Genomic DNA, 13,833 nt, shown 5'->3' with positions numbered 1-13,833 from the left:
GTGCGGGAGCGAGCGCACGCTCTCCCCTTGTTTGTTACGTGAGCATGGCAAGGATACAGTTTCGTTGTTCTGCTACTGCCAAGCTCCATTAGTGGGCTACGACGCTGGCCCACAGTTCTGGGCGCCGGACTCGGAATGAGACTCGGATTGATCAAGCCCTCGAGCGCGAGGACTCGGATTACCAGTCAAGCACTCCCTGGATTCCACCATTGGATTGGGAGCGCAACTTCTGTGGCGGGCCCCTTGCCCCTCACGAAGCCGCCTCGTATAAATCCCGGTCACCGATCACACGGCAGGCGCCGCCACTCGAGCACTTCTCCGACTTCCTCGATCGCCCTGTTAAACCCCGGGACCGGGAAGAAGCCCCAGCAAGCCGCGGCGCGGACGTGGGGGCTCCAGCGGTCCAGTTCCATCCGGACAACCGCCGCCGCAGGTGCCGGCGGCGAGTGCGGGGCCCGCCCGATCCACGCCATGGAGAAGGTGAGAGCGCCCGCGGACTCGACCTCCTCTCACGCCGCTTTGAATTCTCGAATGCCATTGGCGTGTGAGTGCGACGCCCCTGTTCAGGCTGTGCGGGAATTTAGTCGCGTTTACCGCGAGCGTTTTTGGGTGGAGCTTCCTCTCCCGCTCTGTTCTGTCGGTGGCGCTGGCAATTTGGTGCCCTTTCGGCGATAAGAGCGTGATGCTCTTGGTGAATTGTGTGTGTGTTTTTAAAATAAGAGTTCAGCTTGCGTTTGTGGAAGCATACTGCAATGTTTAGTTGATGCGTAGTGAATGCTGCAACTGATTTCATTTTTATCGGTCTGATTCGTTTGTTGCCGTTGGTGTATTGGCTGCAGCCGCTAGATGAGAAGGAATTGGAGCGGAAATTGAAAAAGGATCAGAAGGTACTAACTTGGATAATTCCTGTAGTAGTGTTCATGATGGAACTGGAAATTTGGTAGAGTTGTGTATCCTCAGTTGTGACTAATGTATTAGACGAACAGGCGAAAGAGAAGGAGGAGAAAAAGGTCAAAGCGAAGCAGAAGGAAGCGGCTAGGCTCCAGGTGGCGGCAATGACTTAATGCCCCATTTCGTTCACTGATCTGATTAATCTTTGTCTCATCTCTGGTCGTCTGTAGGGGCAAGCGGCATCAGATGCAGGTCGTGCTAAGAAGAGCGATAAGAAGCAGAGGAAGAGAGGAGCCATCGATGAGAGTCCAGAGGATTTCATTGATCCTGATACCCCTGCTGGACAAAAAAAAAACTGCTGGCTTCTCAGATGGCGAAACAATATAGCCCAGCCGCCGTTGAGAAATCGTATGTTGCTTGTTATCACTTTAGTGAATGCTAACATCAGAGCTTTTGCAACTCATTGTAAGAAGTATGTGAATCAATTGTTTTTTACTTCCCTTTTTATCATGTAGATGGTATTCCTGGTGGGAAGCATCCAGGTATTTTGAAGCAGATGCAGCAAGCTCAAAGCCTCCATTTGTAATGGTAAGTGTGCCTTCATTTTCCAAAGGGTTATATCAAGAAGGAACATTTGCTCTCACTCATTATGTTGCTGTTCAGTTAGCTGATTTCACACAGTGAGGTTGTTTGTTTCTTTGTGCAATATAGGAATCATTTGACACATCTATGTTTTATACGTTGTTCAGGTCCAGCCACCCCCTAATGTGACGGGGGTGCTTCACATAGGCCATGCAATCACAGCAGCTATTGAGGTAGTGACTACTGATTAATGTCCTTTTATTATGGGTTCCTGGAATGGACTATGCTGGCATAGCTACACAGGTATTTCTTTTACTGTCATCTGATAAGTTCAACACATAAAACATACTCCACCCGTTCCAATTTGATAGTGCATTCTTTTGGACTTTTATATTTTAATATATTTTTTCTAAAAACTTTTTCAAAGTTAGAGATATTTAACTTAGGACAAAGCTAAAGTGGCCTATAAGTAGTTGGGATACAACTATATGTTTCCTCTACATGAGAAATTATGTGTTATTGCAATACCACCCATGGTTGATAATTCTCTTCTTTACAGTATGGGAGTGGGCTGATTATCTCTTTGTCAATACTCTATAGGTAGCTTGCATCAGCTAAATTATTTGTTTTGCACCATCAGGTGGTGGTCGAGAAAAAACTCATGCGTGAGAGGAATCTATCAAGGCATGATGTAGGACGTGAGAATTTTTTATCTGAGGTAAGTGCTTGGTTCCTTAAGTATAACCTATTCAACCTCACTAGTGACAATAGAATTCTAATGTTCAAGGTGTATTGCCACATTGATAGCCATGTTTAAACACTTAAGTAGGATTTAATGCCAAAATATGTTTTACATTTCATGTCAGTGTGCACTGATGTCCATACTGCAACGAAAATTTGCATACGTCAATCTACCATCTGACACAGAAAATTCCAAAACTCTGTACTGGCATTATATACATTGCTCAGTTAACTTAATTACCTGTTAAAAAGTTAGATATCATCCATATTATAACTTATAAGTTGCTGGTTCATTCTTATATTTCCCAGTTCCCTTTTTCAATTGTTTGTTTCATAGGTCCTCAAATGGAAAGACCAGCAAGGTGGTACCATACTGAAACAGCTTCGCATGCTTGGGGCCTCACTTTTTTTTTTTGAAAGAAACTGGAGGGGTTTGCACCCCTACAACATTTATTGATAAAGAACAAGAACAGTACAAATACAAAGCAGCAAAGAGTACAAAGAGAAGCAGAGAGTACAAAGCCTCACTTGATTGGTCACGTGAGGTATTCCTTTTTGTTGTCCTCAATAGTTTAGCTTGGGAAAACTCTACATTTATGTATGGAATACTATTTTGTTTTGTTTGAACTAATTTCCTTGCAATCTATGTTCAGTGTTTTTCAATGGATGAGCAGAGATCAAAAGCTGTGACTGAGGCTTTTGTTAGGATGTATAAGGATGGCCTAATTTATAGGTTAGTTTTCCATAATCTTGAAAGTTCTGTAATCTGTATGTGGTATCTTTGGTTCTACATCGACAAAGTGTTGTTTTTTTTCTTTATTATGTGTTATGTTGGAATTTTCCATCTTGATTGATATATGTCTTCTGGATGGACTACCCTGGTCCCTGATGCAGGGCTCATCATCTTGTGAACTGGGATTGTGCACTTCGAACAGCAATTTCTGATATTGAGGTACATGACACTTCCACATTTCCAACAGAACGGACAGTTTGGTTCCTTGCATAACTGCAGCACCCAAATGTTCTAGTATAATATAATAATGTATCTATTACCTATTTCAGGTTGACCATAAGGATCTTACAGGAGAGACTTTGTTAGAGGTTCCTGGTTATAGATCTCCAGTGCAGTTTGGTGTTTTGATATGTTTTGCCTATCCTCTAGAAGAAGGTATTGGTGAAATTATAGTTGCAACAACGCGGATAGAAACAGTGCTTGGCGATACTGCCATCGCTGTTCATCCACAGGATGAAAGATATAAGCATTTACATGGAAAATATGCTCTGCACCCTTTCAATGGCCGAAAACTCAAAATTATTTGCGATGCGGAGTTAGTGGATCCTAATTTTGGTACTGGCGCTGTCAAGGATGGTGTGTTCATAGTGGTGTTTTGGATACCTTGATTTTGATTTTTCCTATTTGGTCTATTTACATATTGCTATAAGCATCCACTCTTTTTATACATATTGTGGTTTACTGCTATCCTGCAGATTACACCAGCTCATGATCCCAATGACTTCAAGGTTGGGGAACGGCATAACCTTGAGCTCATTAACATTTTCACAGATGATGGTAACATAAATGAAATGGGAGGCCCACAATTTTCAGGGATGCCACGTTTTGTTGCTCGTACTGCTGTTATTGATGCATTGAAGGATAAGGTGTTGCTAGATGATTTATTTTTGCTGCTATTCATAATTAATTCTATTTCTTGTAGTCGAGAAATTCAATATGGTTTGCTAGAAATTGTTTTTATTTAAGTTTCTTAACCATCTTAGAGTGTATACCCAGAATTCACGATTCAGTTGAATCAAATAGGGAAAAAAATATAGTTGAATACTGTTTGATTGTTGTACCAATAATATATAGAGTAATTGTGCACATAATTTGATTTCCTTGAACCTGAAGCTTATCAATTGTTACAAAGAGTAAGCTTAATTGTTAAATGGATGCACCAGTACTTGATTGTTGCTTGTTACCAGCATGTTTTATTTCTTCAATTGGCTTTATCTTTTCCACTCCTTGCTTGGCAAAATATTTTCCATTCCAGCTATAATATTTAGTAGTGTAACTCCATTAAAGCTTTTGACCTGCCTCAGCTTTTTCTGCTCGCTGTGGGAAAAACCTGTTTTATTAATACTATATGACATTTGTTTGAAGATTACTGAAATTTTTGTTTTCCTATTTTTATTGAAACTTTTGCCTGTTTATTTATCTTGCTGTTATTATCCATCTTTTCCTGTATTTTATTGCTATTGTAATTGCAAAATTGTATAAAGTTTTCACTTGTGAATCAAGGATCTGTACCGAGGCACAAAGAATACTGTGACAAGCTTGAGTCTTTGTTCAAGATCTAAAGATGTTGTGGAGCCAATGATGAGGCCCCAGTGGTTTGTTAGTTGTAACTCTATGGCAAAGGTAGCTCTTGATGCTGTCAAATCCAAAAAGATTGAGATCATTCCACCACACTATGTGCAAGACTGGTATCGGTAAACACTTTTTTTGCTTCAGGCATGCATCCTTTTTTGTGGTCAGTTTATGCATCGTGTTCACCCTCCTGGATTACAGAATTGATAGAACAATGATCAATACCACATGACTTTTCAGTGTTGCAGATGGCTTGAAAACATACGTGATTGGTGTATTTCAAGACAACTTTGGTGGGGACACCGCATACCTGCTTGGTATGTAACACTAGAAGATGTCAAAGAGAAAGATATGGGTAGTTACAGTGACCATTGGATTATTGAAAGGAATGAAAATGATGCAATCTTGGAGGCAAAGCAGAGATATCCAGCAAAGAAATATCAGTTAGATCAAGATCATGATGTATTGGACACATGGTTTTCATCTGGCCTCTTCCCATTAAGTGTACTTGGTTGGCCAGATGATAAACCTGATCTTAGTACTTTCTACCCTGGTTCTGTCCTTGAAACTGTATCGGATATCCTATTCTTTTGGGTAGCACGGATGGCGATGATGGGAATGCAACTCGGCAGGGATGTTCCATTTCAGAAGGTAAGTATTCTGACAAAACTGCAGTGCCAATCTTTTGTCAATTGTAGCCGTGCCAAATTCTTGCTCTGTCAGTTCCACTTCCGTGTAGACTGTAGACCAGTGTAACAGCCTTTTAACATTGGTCCTGGGGGTATGGACAAAACTTTAGGAACAAGGAGTCTTTGATAGGGCCTCTCCTTCCTTGTCGTTGGCCCTTCATTTCTTCATAGATATAGATGACGCAAGGCTCTGGTGCTTGGCTAGAGGGACAAAGCTCCAGGAGCTGGTCATGGGTAGGGTAGAGGGGTTGGTTTATCAGCGACTAGTCTTAGTTTTTTTTTGTTTTGCAACCTTCTTCGGCATCCTACAGGACATTGAAGTGGTTGCTTTATATGGGGCCCTTTACACCCCCCCGCCCCTCTTTTTCTCTCTCTCTCTCTCTCTAACTCTCTAATATAAAAGACGCGTAGCTCTCCTGCGCATTCTAGAAAAAATAATAATTTGTTAAAGGGTGTACCCAGTGCAGAGAGCTCCCGCTCTGTGCGGGGTCTGGGGAAGGGTGTCAGTGGCAAGCCTTACCCTTGCCTGTGCAATGCGAGGAGACTACGACTCGAACCCGGGACCTTCCGGTCACAGACGGTAAGACTCTACCGCTTGCACCAGGCCCGCCTTCAAAAAATAATAATTTGTTAAAGGTTAGAAATCAATAATATTTAATAATTCACCCATGTCTGATGCTTGAGCTATTTAAACCTCCATCAATTTGGCCTGTTAGAGAACATTCTAACTAGCGTTAATCACTTTAAACCATTTCTTCCATGTAAATCCCTTGCACCAATTGATGTTCTTCTGCACCATATGTTGTGTACTTGAAACTAGTGCAGTTTACATAATCACCTAAAATCTAACATGATTTCTGTGTCTAACTCAACTTCAATATTTTTAGTTATGCTGAATGTGAAGAAAACCAATTCCCTAGTGACCATCAGAAACTCCATTTTACGCACATAGTAGAAATGATGCCTTACAAGTAGAAGATGAAACCTGTATTAATGACTGTCTTTTGTGTTTATTTATCAGGTTTACTTGCATCCCATTGTCCGTGATGCGCATGGCCGTAAAATGGCCAAGTCACTGGGAAATGTCATCGATCCCATTGATGTAATAAATGGCATATCGCTGGAAAATCTTCAGAAAAAGTTGGAAAATGGCAATCTGGATGCAGAAGAGTTAGAGAAGGCAAAAGATGGCCAGAGGAAGGATTTTCCTGACGGAATTCCAGAGTGTGGTACCGATGCCCTTCGCTTTGCGCTGATTTCCTATACTTCTCAGGTTATATGTAACTGTGGAATGCAATTCGTTTTGCAATGAGCAAGCTTGGAGAGCAGTACAGGCCACCAGAAACTGTTGATGTGTGTTCTTTGCCACCAGTCTGCAAATGGATACTCTCAGTACTTAACAAGGCTATTGGCAAGACTGTGACATCATTAGAAGCATATAAATTCCTCTATATACTCGTGGTGGCAGTACCAGCTTCTCGATGTATTTATTGAAGCAATAAAACCTTATTTGAATCTCTAGAGTTTGAATCTGCAAGATGTGCTTCTAGAGATACACTATGGGTATGCTTGGAGATTGGTTTGCGCCTGCTACATCCATTCATGCCTTACATAACTGAGGAGCTTTGGCAGCGTCTTCCTCAACCTAAAGAGGCTTGGAGGAAAGATTCCATTATGATATTAGAAGACCCCTCAGTTGTACAGGTAACTTGCTACTTTTTCCCCAGTGTACAGACGGGCGTTCTAAATACAGGCATAGGAGTTGCCTCAGCTCTTGGGAGTTTTTCCCTGAGCGTTGCTACTGTGGCACGGGAGTTTGGCTTGGAGGAATGCCACAACTCTTGTACATAAACTCTCTCTTTCATGCTTAATTGAAAGGCAAAACTGCTGCCATTGCGCCCCTAAAAAAAGTTGCTACTTTTCATAGCAAGTTTGTCTTTCCAAGAATTTGATGTTCTGAATTCCAATTTGATTTATTTTGGTATGGGGAAAATAGATGGAGTCTAATAAATGAAAAAATGCAATACGCTTTGAGGAAAAATATTTAATAGGAGGAAGGAGCATTGAAGTGAATATACATATAGAAACGAACAAAATTGATAAGGCATATCTACCTCATCAGATTGAGAGATTAGATAACTCCACATCCTGCAATACAACTTTGTAACCCCTATTTCACTCTAGGAAACTTTTTCTGTTTGACAGAAATGGACAAATGATCATATTGAGAATGAAATGGAGATTGTGTTAGATATCGTGAACAAGCTACGATCACTTCGGCTATCAACAGATACATATGAAAGGTTTGTTTGTGTTATTGTGTTAATGAAATGCGCTATATCTGTGTTAGCATTCTGTGAGAAATGATGTGTGTTGTTACAGATATTTCAATAGATTCTTCTGATTCATGAGAATTACTTCATTTGAATCTAATTACACATTTCCTGTGTGCATCTGAACAGACGCCCTGCCTTTGTGCTCTGCCGAAGCTTCGAGACTGTAGCCAGCATTCAGCGCTACCATTCCCAAATTACAACGCTGACATCTGTATCGTCTCTGAAGGTTTGATGGATTATCCATTTTTTACGCTTCCAGTATTTATTTTTATTATCCATTTTTTATGCTTCCAGTATTTATTTTACTAATCCACCAGAAAACATAAGCACTGATCCAAACGGTAATCTACCAGATCCTGACAGAGGATGATCCAACTCCACCTCACTGTGCCACACATATCGTAAACTAGGATCTATCCGTGTACCTCCAGCTTCAGGGAGCTCTGAACACTGAAGCCAAGCGTGAGAAACTAAGGAGAAAGATGGAGGATATCCAAAGGCAAGTGTGGTCACAATCTGTCTTCCTATTCAACCATCTCTGTATCGGACTAGTTTAGCAATTCCAGTGTGTATTCAGTGGTCTTTTTTTCTATTACCAAAATGCAGGCAACACGACACCTTGTCGCAGAAAATGAATGCTTCGGTCTACAGCAAGAAGGCTCCGCAGAGGAAGCAAGACGAGGATACGAGGAAACTCGCTACTTTGTTGGGGGAACTCGAGATCATCGACGAGGTTGAGAGTAAGCTAGATGCAAACAACTAACGAAGTTAGATGATTGACACATCAGCCTTCTCTTCTGAACGAGCTATACGAATCACTGACGTAGATTTTGCATGTGTTTGGAATTTTGGATGGATGATTTCGTGGAACTCTGACAAAGAAAGTACCTTCAATGTGTAAATAGCTTGTCTTACAGTTTCAAAAAAAAGCTTGTCTTACGGCCCTGTAATTAATACCCTCTGTTATTCATTATTTTGTCAACTGACCTATGTGCCCATCACTATTTTGTCAAATATTACTACCTCCATTCGTAATAGGAGTCATTTTGGCCTTATACAGTTAAGTCAAATACTATATCATTCTCCTTGTTTCATATGCACCACGTCTTTTTTAAAACGATAAATAATATGGAACGTAGGAAGTAACGTGCTTGACTGTACGCAGAGCCCACCAACTCGCTCACAAAGGTGAATTATGAAAAGACTAGTTTTGACCGGTCTGCAGAGGAGATTATTAACATTTACATCTAAGAGGTAAATTGTAAAATACATTCTATAATTTATCTAACAGATATTGTAATTATTGTTTATTATTGAATAAACTTAGGTTAAATTTAGGATGGTTTGACTTAGTACATTTCAAGATGATGGGGGTGACGGTGCAAATGAACATATTGCCGAAGCAGACCCAGATGGCCAGATCCACCGCACCCACGCTTCTGGGAGACCTCGAGTATTTAGCACCAGTATCAGGAGTCAATTAAATTATTTGTTTAAGGCAATGAGTATATAGGAAATAATATTCAGAAACAAGTCATTAACATAAGCACTCAGAAAATTCCCCAAGCTCATTAGCCAGGAATAGTTCCCGCCTGTCCAGAAACAAACTAAGTGCCTGTTTGGTTTCTGCAGGACCTACTAAAATTTCTATCACATCAAATGTTTGGACACATGCATGGAGTATTAAATATAGACTAATTATGAAACTAATTGCACAACTTGCGACTAATTTGCGAGACGAATTTTTTAAACCTAATTAGTCCATGATTTGATAACATGGTGCTACAGTAAATATATGCTGATGATGGATTAGTTAGGTTTAAAAAATTCGTCTCGCAAATTAGCCTCTAGCTATATAATTGGTTTTGTAATTAATCTATATTTAATACTCCTTATTAGTATCTAAAAATTCGATGTGACATGAATTTTAGAAGCGACTAAGGGGGTGTTTGGTTCCTACTGGAAAATTTTAGTCCCTGTCCCATCGGATGTTTGACATATGCATGAAGTATTAAATATAGACAAAAAAAATAACTAATTGCATAGATTGTGGCTAATTTGCGAGATGAATTTTTTAAGCCTAATTAGTCCATGATTTGACAACGTGGTGCTACAGTAAATATGTGCTAATGGCGAATTAATTAGGTTTAATAAATTCGCCTCGTAAATTAGTCTCCATCTATGTAATTAGTTTTATAATTAACTCATATTTAGTTCTCCTAAATAGCATCCGAACGTCCGATGCCCCTAAAGAACCAAACACCCCTTAACTGCACCCAGCAATATTACACTGCTCTGTAAATATTTATTGTCCGCACCCCCCCCCCCCCCCCCCCCCCCCCGGCCATTTGCGCATGTGGATTGTCAGCATGCTACACGTCGCTGACAGCTTTCCTCAGGGCACCCATGTATGTCAGTCTTCTCCACATGAGATCCGTAGTAAAGCGAAAAATATTGCCTCTGCTTGAGCGAATGTGGCTGCGGCGCTTGCCCCATCTCCCAGGGATAGCAGAATCGAAACAAGCTTGGTAAGCTCGTGCGCAATGATGATGTGTTTCGGGTGGTACAGCTTCTCGAGGATATGCAGCATCACAGGGGTCACTTCTTCAGCATAATGCAATAGCATATGGACCTCACCTTTTGCGGAAAGATGTTCCAAATACTCAGAGGGCCCCAGACAAGTAAATATCCTTAGTGGCAATTGAGGATGAGAAACATGGTTACCTGAATTGATGCTTCACAGTGCTTTCTTGCTCGTTCTTGGTCTCCTACCTTTGCAAATGCCTCTGCAATTGTGTCTTCGGCCTACATACTTCCACATGTTCATAAGAACATGACTTATGTGTACAGTTGTACACAAGTGCAAGTCGACTTGGATACAGAATTTGAACAAAGACAAATGAGCAACCTCACCTGCGCAAGAGCCTTTGCTATATGGGTGCCTCAACTTCAAATTTACAATTCCTAAAAGAACTCAAGAAGTTGAGGTAATCAAATTTGAAGTTTCATATGCAATTGTGAAGAATATACCTATTGATGGTAGATTCTTCCCTGTGTGATGTAGCCAGAGCAGACAACACATCAATATGGGATCTACAACTCGTGCAACATCCATGATCTATGTTCAGACTGACACCAACAACCTTTGATACATCCTAAACAAAAAGAAACTCATCATCATGTCATTTGTGATCCATCATCATTAAATACTGCCTCCAGTCACAAGTAAGTGATGTTTTGAAGTTATCTTAAGTCAACCATTCAAAATTTTGATTGCATATTTCTTTTTATATGTTTGAGTTTGGATATTTAAAAATAACACGAGTAGATTTGTTAGGTGTCACGAAATATAGTGTCATAAAAGTAAACAAATTTGCTTTGATTCATAAATATTCTGTAGCAAAAGTAGTATTCAAAGTTGTGTTTTGAAGACCATGTTAAAGTCTAAAAGGCCACTTATTTGTGACTAGAGGAGTAAATGAGAAGATATTTAAAAAACCATAGTATACGAAAATAACCGTACAGGCAATGATGGTTTGCAGACATAAGATCCTCCTAGGGAAACATTGACAAAATTCTCTTTGGACCCATAGTAAGTTGATTCTGATATGGCACCGAGGCAGTTGCTTTGTGGACAACAAAATGAATTCATAACAAGGTCTGATAGATTTAGCTCTGAGCAACTTGAACATTGACAACTGAGGTAATAATTCTCTTGAAGTGACTTCTGTCTCTCTGAAAGTTGCATCTCACCGACCTAGAAATCAGAAGCATGATGGAAGTGGAAATTTGGTCGAGTTGTGTGGGCAGTGTATGCTTAGTTTTTTTTTTCTCGAATACGCAGGAGAGCTGTGTATCATTGTATTCAGTGTATGCTTAGTTGTAACCAATGTGTTAACTGAGCAATGTATATAATGCCAATACAATGTATATATTACCTGTTAATAAAAAGTTAGATACCATCCATATTATAATTTTTTTTCTCGAACATCCATATTATAAGTTGCTGGTTCATTCTTTTATTTTCTTATTCCCTTTTTTCAATTGTTTGTTACTGTTAGATTGATCTCCTAACCAATAAGCTCAACGGCTTATTGGGCCCTGGTCACGCGCCCTGATCGGGGGCGCCCAACCCTACATGGTTGGTGGGCCCCCGTCGCACTGCGCTATATAAAGAGGTGGGGGCCGGCGGCTCAAAGCACGAGGTTCACCGCCGCCACAGCCCCACGGTCCTAACCCTAATCCGATCCAGAGGGTGGCACTGCCAGCGGCGGGAAGCGCCACTGCCTTTACCACCACCGCCGGTCTCCACCGCCACTTCATCGCCCGTCGCTGCCCTAGCGCAGATCATCACCGGCGAACTAGCCGAAGACAGGGAACTCCTCCAACCCCTCTGACCGTCAGACGTTCCCACATTTCCCTTTCTCTCTCTCTCTGTCTCCTACTCCCTCTGAATCTCTAAGTCACTAATTGTCCCAAATAGAAAAGAACTCACCCACTGAATCCACTACTAGATGATCCAAACAAGTGACAATGGTACCAGAGCCTACTAGCACGTAGATCTAGAACGGGTACCAATTAGAAAAGAAAAAAGACGAAGAGATCCAGTGCGGATCTAAGCAGAAAAGGGTCGGCCGACGTTCGGTTGAACCCTAAACTCGATCCGTCGGATCTGAGAAAAGATATGGTTCGGATGAACCCTAAACCTAATGAGGTTAAAGAAAAACCCGAAGGTAATTCGGGGAAAAGAAAAACAGTGTCGTGTCTAACCCTAACCCTAACCCTAATCGGGAAAATCGTTCAAAAATCCGATTCAAAGAAACCGAAAGGGGAAAAGAAAGGGAAGAGGGTGGCTCGGCTCACCTCGCCGTCGAGCACGCCGGCGCGCGCAGGGAAAAGAAAGGCCGGCCGAAGGGGGCACGGCTCGCTGGGATCCGGCCACAGGGGCGCCGCGGCCAGGCCGCTCGACGGCGGCGCGCTCACCCGCTGGGGAGCGCGCACGCCGGCGAGGGGCCGGCAACGGCGCCGGGACCTCGCTGCTTCACCGTGGTCGCTCGGTGACGAACTGAGAAGAGAAGAGGTGAGCAGTGAGGAGAAGAGAGAGAGCGTGCGAGTGAAAATGAAGCTAGGGCTGAGGGAGGCGCGGTCGACCGGGGTTTTTGATGCCCCAAGCTGCGCGCTCCACCGTCGATCGGAGATCAACGGCCAGGAGGGCTCGGGCCTCTTTTGGCCCAGGCGGGCGCTGCTGCTCGGCCGAAATCCCGGCCCAGGCCCAGGTTGCGGCCTAGGCGCGGGGGAGAGAGAGTGCGCGCGGCTGGGCGCGGGGGTGCGCTGGAGCGCGCGGATGGGCCACGGCAGCTGGGCCGGGTGCGCTGGCGCGCGCGCGTGAGCAGGCCGTGGGCCGCGCGTGTGCTGGCTGGGCCGAAATGGCCTAATGAATAGAAATAGCTCAAAGTTTTCTTTTCTTTTTCCAGAAATATATATATTTGATGAATTTCAATTGGAAGATGATGCAAATCTTTGTGCAATTTTTGTCCAACGACAATTTTGTTACGAGAACAGTGCAATATTTAAGAGTTTCTGGAAAAATAATTATGGGCATATTTAAATGTTTCCGCTGCATATTTAAAGTAATTATGGACTTTTAATTAAATTCGAACCAACGGGAGAATTTGATTTTAAGAGTCAAGAGATAAATATGAGTTGATTATGATATTGTTATTTTTTGACCAACGTTGTTAATAGCAATATTATAATTTTAATGATTATGCATTATTTCTATTTCTGCCCAACGGTGATGTAGATTTAATGTATAAAATAATTGTATGTTTTAATTTTGACCAACGTTAAACTAAGGCATGCAATTATTATTGTTATTTCTGTTCTCACCCTATTTGAATTGTGTTTACAGGAGGATACAACTTGATGAGTTGTATCAAAGAGATCCCCACTCTAAAAGATGACAACTATAATGAGTTGAAGAAAAAATAGACCTGGCTTTCATCCTCGCTGAGGTGGACTGGGTTGTCACCACACCGTGCCCTAGAGAACCTGTGGCACCGGTGAGGGAGACTGATGAGACTGATACTGCATGGCAGAATAGAGAGTGGGATTTTGCTCCCGTAAAGATGTCCTATGACTTTGAGCATAGGAAATGGGTCACTGCCAACAAGAAGTGTTTGGCAGTGATAAAGAACACAATTGAGCCTGCCATTATGGGCTCAATTCC

General features: G+C 41.9%; 2 pseudogenes; one reads left to right on the top strand and one right to left on the bottom strand.

Annotated features, from left to right (window-relative positions):
- The first annotated feature begins 47 nt into the window (after window positions 1-47).
- On the top strand, window positions 48-8,604 carry LOC136538810 (valine--tRNA ligase, mitochondrial 1-like; annotated as a pseudogene).
- A 1,372-nt stretch (window positions 8,605-9,976) lies between these two features.
- Window positions 9,977-11,352, bottom strand: LOC136539599 (uncharacterized; annotated as a pseudogene).
- Between the last annotated feature and the right edge of the window lie 2,481 nt (window positions 11,353-13,833).

This window comes from Miscanthus floridulus, chromosome 2 (genome assembly GCF_019320115.1).
Source record: "Miscanthus floridulus cultivar M001 chromosome 2, ASM1932011v1, whole genome shotgun sequence".
NCBI lineage: Eukaryota > Viridiplantae > Streptophyta > Magnoliopsida > Poales > Poaceae > Miscanthus > Miscanthus floridulus.
This window is presented reverse-complemented; position numbering and strand designations above follow the sequence as displayed.